The sequence below is a fragment of the Culex quinquefasciatus genome, chromosome 3, assembly GCF_015732765.1.
Source record: "Culex quinquefasciatus strain JHB chromosome 3, VPISU_Cqui_1.0_pri_paternal, whole genome shotgun sequence".
Lineage (NCBI taxonomy): Eukaryota > Metazoa > Arthropoda > Insecta > Diptera > Culicidae > Culex > Culex quinquefasciatus.
In genome coordinates, this window is record NC_051863.1 from 56,532,273 (window position 1) to 56,541,385 (window position 9,113).

At 33.7% G+C, this 9,113-nt stretch overlaps 1 long non-coding RNA gene across 1 annotated transcript; it reads left to right on the forward strand.

Moving 5' to 3' along the window:
* The first annotated feature begins 2,188 nt into the window (after window positions 1-2,188).
* LOC6039728 lies at window positions 2,189-4,261 on the forward strand. The gene is made up of 3 exons (XR_005278815.1): window positions 2,189-2,373; window positions 3,853-3,951; window positions 4,019-4,261. It is a non-coding gene; the product is annotated as an uncharacterized LOC6039728 (long non-coding RNA).
* Window positions 4,262-9,113: the final 4,852 nt, after the last annotated feature.

Consider the following 9,113-nt stretch of genomic DNA (forward strand, 5'->3'; position numbering starts at 1 on the left):
TCAAAAAAATAGTATTGATTCAAAAATTCATAACTCGCTCAAGATTTTTTGCGCAACCTGGACATTTCTGAAAAGTTGGCATTTGATGTCCTCTAAAAAAATGAAAAATAGTGTTTTTTTGTAAATCAAGTTTTAGTGACAAAAAGTTAAATAAAAAATCACCAAAATTTTTTTACCGTGTATCATTTTTTTCAGTGTAGTCCATATCCAGACCTACAACTTTGCCCAAGACACCAAATCGATAAAAAAATTCCTTCAAAAGATACAGATTTTTGAATTTTCATGCATCATTTTTGTATGGCCAGCTGCCAAATTTGTATGGAAAATTATATGGACAAACTAATGATGCAAAATGGCTTCTTTGGGCATACCGAAGGCACCAAAAAAGTTTTAGTCGGATTAAAAAATAAAAAAAATAAAATTTAAGAAAAAAGACCGACTTCGTAGAGAATTGCTCTTTATAAACATAAGGGGTTTGCTTAAAAACATCACGAGTTATCGCGTTTTACGAAAAAAATGTTTTAAAAAAGTTACTTTTTACATTTCTCTTTGTTTCGTCGTCCGTGTCTTTCGCGGGGGACCATGAACGGCCATGATCAACGACGAACAACTGTTTATACATACACAGAAAAAAATAATGTAAATTTGGAAGCATTAATTTTGGAAGGTTGAATATTACCTCTTTTATGATGTAATTTTACCTCAATTTAGACTGAAAAAGTGACATTACATCAGAAAAGTGGTAAAATTACACATTTCCAGAGTTAAAATTACACCTTTTTTCTGACATAAAAGATGTACCCCTTCCCAGATGTAATATTACCATGATTTTTTTTCTGTGTATATAATTTTTTTTTTTGTAATTGTCTGTTCTTCAACTTTGTAGAACACTCTAAAACATTACCCTGCAAAGTTAGAAAAACACGAAATTTTAGAATAAATTTTTTTGTTCCAAATGAAAAATGACCCTTTTGGGTCAATGTAGATTCGAAAAGTGCGTTAAATTTTTCCAAAGGGCCTCGTGGCGCGGTGGTTAGCGGCTTCGGCTGCCGATCCCTAAGTTACTATGGGGTGCGGGTTCGATTCCCGCCTTATTCTTCTGGCCTTCTATCGGATGGGAAAGCAAAACGTCGGTCCATTTGCGTAAAAGAGGTTTTGGGTGACTCACCACACATAACCTTCGGACGCCTACACAGAAAAAAAATCATGGTAATATTACATCTGGGAAGGGGTACATCTTTTATGTCAGAAAAAAGGTGTAACTTTACCTCTGGAAATGTGTAATTTTACCACTATTCTGGTGTAATGTCACTTTTTCAGTCTAAATTGAGGTAAAATTACATCAAAAAAGAGGTAATATTCAACCTTCCAAAATTACAGCTTCCAAATTTACATTATTTTTATCTGTGTTGAAATGAGCAGAAACTTGCAACAGAGCCCACAAAAGACCCGGGGTCGTTAAAGTGGATTGCTTTGCTTTGTTAAATTTTCCATAAAATGTCATGTGACAAAAAAATGTACAGTTGATTAACAGAAAATGGCAGAATTTTTAAAACTTGTTTAGTGTTTTTTTTTTCAATAAAAAATACTTTTTTTTCTGAATTTTACATAAAAGTCCCTCTGACACTAAATTTCTTTCACATCACCGTTTCGGGCTGCACATCATTGAAAACCACCTCTTTTTTCACATGTTAAAAAATGGAAGGGGTCGTACCGCTCCTCCGTCACGAGATAAAAAAAAAACGGGCCACGGATTCGTGATCAGGGACAAAAGTTACCCAAATTGTTTCTAGAACCATGAATCCTTTCCCAGCAAACATCTCAAATGTAGGTCATTGAATTCCAGGAAAGGCAAAAACCCAAAATTCGTACTTGATTCAATCAAGATTCACCTTAACATTACGGGTCACCCAGAAGTTGTGTTCTATTTACTTAGAGCATCAATTAAATTTGATAATATTCTAACCCGCGCAAATAACCCGCTCAGAACCGAAGCCTCCGAACCTCTGGACAAGTTCCTATCACACAAAAAAAGTACACAGAGAGAGAGAAAGAGAGTACGTTATGACAGTTGTTATGTATATGGTCGATCCCACAGGTCATCACAAGTGTAGCTATAGCTCTACATCGCTCCGGCTATACATATGGAAATAAAAATCCATGATTCGACGAAATATAACAACCAGATCAAGTGCGACGACACTCGACATTCGTACGCGATAACTCGTCCGGCAAGCATCGCAATCCGCAGCGCGTGGTCAGCTCGAAAAAAAAACTCCTCGAAAGTTCAGTGAAGTTGTATAAACCAAACCCCAAAGTATCAAAATGGCCAAGCTGGGACTATTGTTCATTGTTATCTTCTGCATCGTTCAGGTACATATATACGGAACGGGGACTCGGTTTTGCTATTGTGAATGTCAGTGATTGTTGTTCTGGTATAATAAGCATTGAAAAACAGTTGAATTGGTGCACAAACGATAGATAGTTTGTTGAAAGATACAGGATAGTGCAAATTTAATTGAGTTTTTACTTTTTTAATTTTGAAAATGGATTTTTTTCAACGATTGGAAGTGCAAAGATAACACGAGCCTACAAAAGAGGAAAAAATTACTAGCAGTTTCGTTTTGTTTGAACATCTTTTAGTCTTCAAACAAAAAAATAATAATTTAAAGAGCTTCATTTTACTTGAATTTATGATAATTTTTGGTTATTCATTATCAATCGATTCATTAAACTTTAAAAATTTAATTATTATCATAAAAATTGCTTGTTCCAATCGCGAAAACCGTCTGTTGACTAATGAAGACGTTTGAAAGCTTATTACATGAATACTAAGTAAGAATCACTCTTCAGAATATAATTTGGTTTTCTCTTTTAACCCTCTAACGCCCATGGTTACTCCAGAGCGCCCTTTTTTTGTCTTCAAAATTGAATTTCTCTGGATTTTTCAACCTGATTTAACCTGCATTAGTTTATATAGAATGTTAATTTATAAGCATTAAAAATTTCATTCCATTTGGTCGATCCAGTAACGTGTAAGTAAAAAACGTAAAAAATCTCGATTTTGTTCTGGGCCTGAAGGGGTTAAGAACATAAATTTTGAATAACATGTTACTTTTCGTGCCCTGTATTTTTTTAAAAAAAAATTTAAGCATTTTCCTTTAAACTTCCTTTTTAATAAAGAACGCAAAGTGATCAGTGACAGTGCAAAATTCGTGTCCTTAAAAAAGAGGACAAAAGTATGATTCTAAGAGTAATTCCTCCTTATGGAGGTATTAGACTTTGCCAAACAAACAAACAAACAAACAAACAAACTCGAACTTTTTGACAGTTTGCCTGCCTTGTTTTTGCCTGCAATTGTTTGCAGAAACGTCAACCTGCATACATTTTGCTTTGTTTGCGAGTTTGGCAAACTGTCAAACACGACAAAGTGCGAGTTTGTTTGTCATAGTCTAATTTCCTCTTTTACTATTTTTAATATGCTCTAGAATGTTTTCCATTGGCAAAACGACAATATAACCGATTCCAACTAGTAATATGTCTACGAAAATCATTTATGTTTTTACAGTCCAATTAGTTGATTTGCCCTGTTATATTTTGGAGAGAGAGAAAAAACACTACAAATTCTGTGAAGTGAAAATTTGCACGGTTTTGATACTGAAAAGCTGAAATACATGTTAACGTTCAAACCAAAAAAACTAACGATACTTAAAACTTCTCAGAATAAAACATCCTTTTTTTATTTAACTTTTAATGATAAACTTGATTTTGACAACTTTACCTCCTTCAACTTCATTTATTTTTTTGATATGTTGATGATATGTTAACTAATAAAACTAATTCATCTTCCAGCTGACCCTCGCTGCCCGTGTCCGCCGCGACGCGCTCGATGACACCGTCGACACCATCAAGAAGGGAATCTCGGACACTTTCACCAAGGAGAACGTTGACGTAAGATATTTACTGAGCATAGTTCAAGTTCCACCAGAGAGTAACACTTTTTAACTAAAATTTGCAGAGCTTCCTCGGAAAACTGTCGGAGCTCGGAGAAGTGATCAAGTCCAAGGCTGGTGAAATCGGCGAAACGCTGAAGCAGAAGACCGACGAAGCCCTCAAGAAGGAATAAGTTTGACGTCGAAGTCAGAACACCCCTTTTAGTTGTAGCTGTTTGTACTTTTGCAAAGCAAAAAAAAGAAGAAGACTCGTGATGAGAAGAGGAAGAAGAACAGTACCTAATAAAGTTAAACACTAAAAATTACAAGTCACTGCGTCATACGATGTATCATTCGTTTGTAATTTATCACACGCACTTGGAAGTCGTCTTCGTGTTCGTTACACAGCTTTGAGGTTAGATGCATGGGTGCCATTTTAAGTTGAGTCATGAATGTTCAAAAGAAAATCTTTCAAGCGTGAGTTCATGCATGTATCACGAAAAAACATTTTTAACCTCTCAATTATTTTTTCATCGACAGTAGTTAAAAATGATTCAATTTAAAAAAAAATTCGAATGATATCAAGCATCTTGCATTTATTTTATTTTATTTGTTTTCCTGTCTATCTGATCCTTTGTGATCATAATAAATTTTGTTTTTAAGTTAGGATTCTTGAGAAAAGTTCAATTTGATAATACTAAATGATCAATATTCTCCCTAAAGAACCATCAATAAACGACTTCGACACTTTTTTGAAAATTCCATACCTCTCAGTTTTGTAATTATATCTTAAAATAGGTCTTAATTTGAATAGTTGAAGTTTTTAAGTCATTTTCATTCAAAACATTTTAAATGTAACACAAAAACTGAACTTTTTGTATGTGACATATTTGGAACTTAAAGAGAATCAATAAATTAGTCAATTTAGAACCATTTTGTGAGATAATTAAAAATTACCCCGATAATATTGAAACAAGAATTTTAAACATGTGTTTTTTAAACGCTAAAATAAGATGAATGTTTTAGTTTCCAAATCGGGAAGATTTTTTTAGTTAATTGTAAGGATGTCTAGAATCTAGATTCAGGGGTGCCCAACCTTTTGTGCAATTCTCTGAGATTTCGGTCATTCGATTTTTTTTTTGTATTTTTTAATCCGGCTGAAACTTTTTTGGTGCCTTCGGTATGCCCAAAGAAGCAATTTTGCATCATTAGTTTGTCCATATAATTTTCCATACAAATTTGGCAGCTGTCCATACAAAAATGATATGTGAAAATTCAAAAACTGTATCTTTTGAAAGAATTTTTTGATCGATTTGGTGTCTTCGGCTAAGTTGTAGGTATGGATATGGACTACACTGAAAAAAAATGATACACGGTAAAAAAAATTTGGTGATTTTTAATTTAACTTTTTGTCTCTAAAACTTGATTTGCAAAAAAACACTATTTTTAGTTTTTTTTTATTTTTTGATATGTTTTAGAGGACATAAAATGCCAACTTTTCAGAAATTTCCAGGTTGTGCAAAAAATCATTGACCGAGTTATGAATTTTTTAATCAAAACGTATTTTTTCAAAAAATCGAAACATTGGTCGCAAAATTTTTTCAACTTCATATTTCGATGTAAAATTAAATTTGCAATCAAAAAGTACTGTAGTAAAATTTTGATAAAGTGCACCGTTTTCAAGTTAAATCCATATTTAGGTAACTTTTTTGAAAATAGTCGCAGTTTTTCAATTTTTTAAAATAGTGACCATTAGTGACCATTTCTAAAAATATTTTTTTTTGAAAAGTTCAGAAAATTTGCTATAAAATTGTCTAAGAGACATTGAAGATTGGACCTCTGGTTGCTGAAATACAGCGGCTTAAAGAAAAAGAAACACGAAAATTGAAGTTTTCTAAGTCTCACCCAATCAGCCCACCATTTTGTAATGACGTTATCTCAGCAATTAATGGTCCGATTTACAATGTTAAAACATGAAACATTCGTAAAATTTTCCGATCTTTTCGAAAAAAATATTTTCAAAAATTTAAAATCAAGACTAACATTTCAATCGGGCCAAACATTCAATATTACGCCCATTTGAAATGTTAGTCTTGATTTAAATATCTCAGCAACTAAGGGTCGTATCAACAAAGTCCGAAAAAGCAAAATATAGAGAATTTTCTCAGCTTTTCAAAAATATTTTTTTCAATGGTGGGCAAACATGGGCACTATTTTAAAAAAATGAAAAACTGCGACTATTTTCAAAAAAGTTACCTAAAAATGGTTATAACTAAGAAACGGTGCACTTTATCAAAAATTTACTAAAATACTTTTTGATTGCAAATTCGATTTTACATCGAAAAATGAAGTTGAAAAATTTTTGCGACCAATATTTCGATTTTTTTTAAAAATCTGTATTGATTCAAAAAATCATAACTCGCTCAAAGATTTTTTGCCCATTCTGTAAATTTCTGAAAAGTTGGCATTTGATGTCCTCTAAAGCATATCAAAAAATAGAAAAAAATTAAAAATAGTGTTTTTTTGCAAATCAAGTTTTAGTGACAAAAAGTTAGATTAAAAATCACCAAATTTTTTTTTACCGTGTATCATTTTTTTCAGTGTAGTCCATATCCATACCTACAACTTTGCCGAAGACACCAAATCGATCAAAAAATTCCTTCAAAAGATACAGATTTTTGAATTTTCACATATCATTTTTGTATGGACAGCTGCCAAATTTGTATGGAAAATTATAAAGACAAACTAATGATGCAAAATGGCTTCTTTGGGCATACCGAAGGCACCAAAAAAGTTTCAGCCGGATTAAAAAATACAAAAATTAAAATTAAAGAAAAAAGACCGATTCCGTAGAGAACTGCTCTTTTGGCCCTGCGGGCCAGATTTGATTTTTCTGAATCAGCAGCGGGCCGGAACTAATGTTTGATAAAAGTTGAAAAAAGCACATTTTTTTTGTTATGTACAAAAATAAATGAACTGGTATTGCAAGCAGCGTTTGTCGATTGTAATTAAATATGTACTCTGATATAATTTATTATTAAAAAAAACAGATTTCATTGGTCGTTGCAATTTTTAAAAGTTTTCTCAACACAACAATAGAAAAATATCAATGAGACATGATAAAATTTATTCAAACGAAATTTGGATTCGAATTGAACTTTGTCACTGAAAAGTTGTTCTGGAAAAATAACTTCAATTTGAAGTAAACTCAGTTCAAACTGTAAGACATTTCAATTTAATGGCTTTTAGTACATTTTTAGACAACAAATCCAATTTTATTTATTTATTTTACAAGTTTACGAAATTGAAATTTTTTTTCTTACACCATTTTTCAGATTAACAATATTGAAATGATAAGAAATACTTTCAAACATAAAAAAAAGTTTGAAACGAAGACATTTCAAAAAAATACATAGTCAAAATTCAAACAATACGTTGAATTAGCATTTTTTTTTTTGCAAAAGAAATAAAAATAACTAAATATTCCTATCTTTTTGTTAATATTTGAAAATTTGATGAAACATCAAAGTTGCTCAAGCCGGGGTTCAATAACGTTTGAATCCGATTGATGCAAACGTTCTTCAGGGTGGGGCTTGTCGATTTAAGCTGAGGTACCTCGCAAATGACTAGCCTACGTAAAAATGGGTCACCGAAGCTCGAGTTATTTGCAAGTATAGAAAATAACTCAATTTGTAAAAAAGCGGTCGCGCGGCCCCTTTTGGTTGGTTAGGTTACACAATATATGAAAATTTGATCTTGAGCTATTTTTTTTAAATCCAGACAATTAATTTATTTATTGAATATTTCATGAGCAGCTTATGGGCCAGTTTTAGAACTTTTTTAAAAAGCCGTCGCGGGCCGGATAAAATAGCTTCACGGGCCGGATCCGACCCGCGGGCCGGACCTTGGGCAGGCTTGGTCTAGATGATCGTAGAATTTTGCAGAACTCGATTTGATCAAATCTGTAATTTTATGCGATCGAAAAATCGTCCCAATTTTTTATTGCGTGTGTAAAAAATTACATATTGATCAAATCGAGTTCTGCAAAGTTCTACGATCATCTAGACATCCTTACAATGCCCGAGAACCAGCGAGTTGTAGTTACCGTTCCTACTATTTTTGGGAGGCTTGGGCGTCCGCGGAAGTTGGCCTTGCGTTGGGTGTTCCAGCGTTAAAAAAAATGGGAAACATGAACTACGACGTTATCAACGATCGCTGCGAAGATCGCAATTGTAAACGATTGTAATTCGATAATTGGAAACTACCACAAACACGGAACAATGAGAACAGTAGTTTAGCAGCCGCGCTAGCTACTCAACGCCATACTAGTTGACGAAGGTCACTGCCAAGTCCATTGGACCACCGCCGTTTCTTGTATGGAGGAGCTGCAAACCGCGCGCCGCCAGACATTTTCTACGCTACGCTCGAGAGAATCTTCACGGTGATAAGACCCGACCCTGCTCGCACGGGGCAGACTAAAAACTCGACCGTTGATTTTCATTTTTTGCATAACGTGCCAAATTTTCTATCAAGCGAAAGGTTATCAACACTTGACTCGGTTGCCAGATCACACCACATTTGATATGGTGTTTGTGTGCGGTCAAATTGAATGGTTTATTAAATATATCTGAATAGAACAGACGTTTTGCTCGACGCAATAACTGTCGTGCCGTAGCTTGCATAACACTATTAAGAACGTGACTGGAGTTTGGATTGATCATCATCCTAAAAGGAAATCCTTTGTCTCGTGGATTGCGAACAACAGGAAGAGATATGCTAATTGGTCATCTTAATCAATATGGATCGTCTGAATTTAGCAAAATAATGAAATAGATGGAAAACGTGCAAGTTGATGCAATTTTATAGGTGGCTGACCTATCACTATCAATTTTAAATATTAATTTATCATGTGACTTTTAGTCTCATTACGCTGACAGCAGTTTGCTAATTATTTCAGTAACAATTATCTTCTTGAATTACGTCAGCACGTGAGTAACGTGTGAAAGTTGTAATGGGTGCAGTTGAACAAGTAGTAAAGATTCATTCATATTTCAAAAACAATTTGGTCAATTCTGTAATTGGCGCGCACGTCCGTCATCAGCCGTTGGGGGAAACGTTCAATTTGCCTTTCCTCCTTGGGAACGAAGATAACACTAATTGCGAACAATTGAATACCGCGAG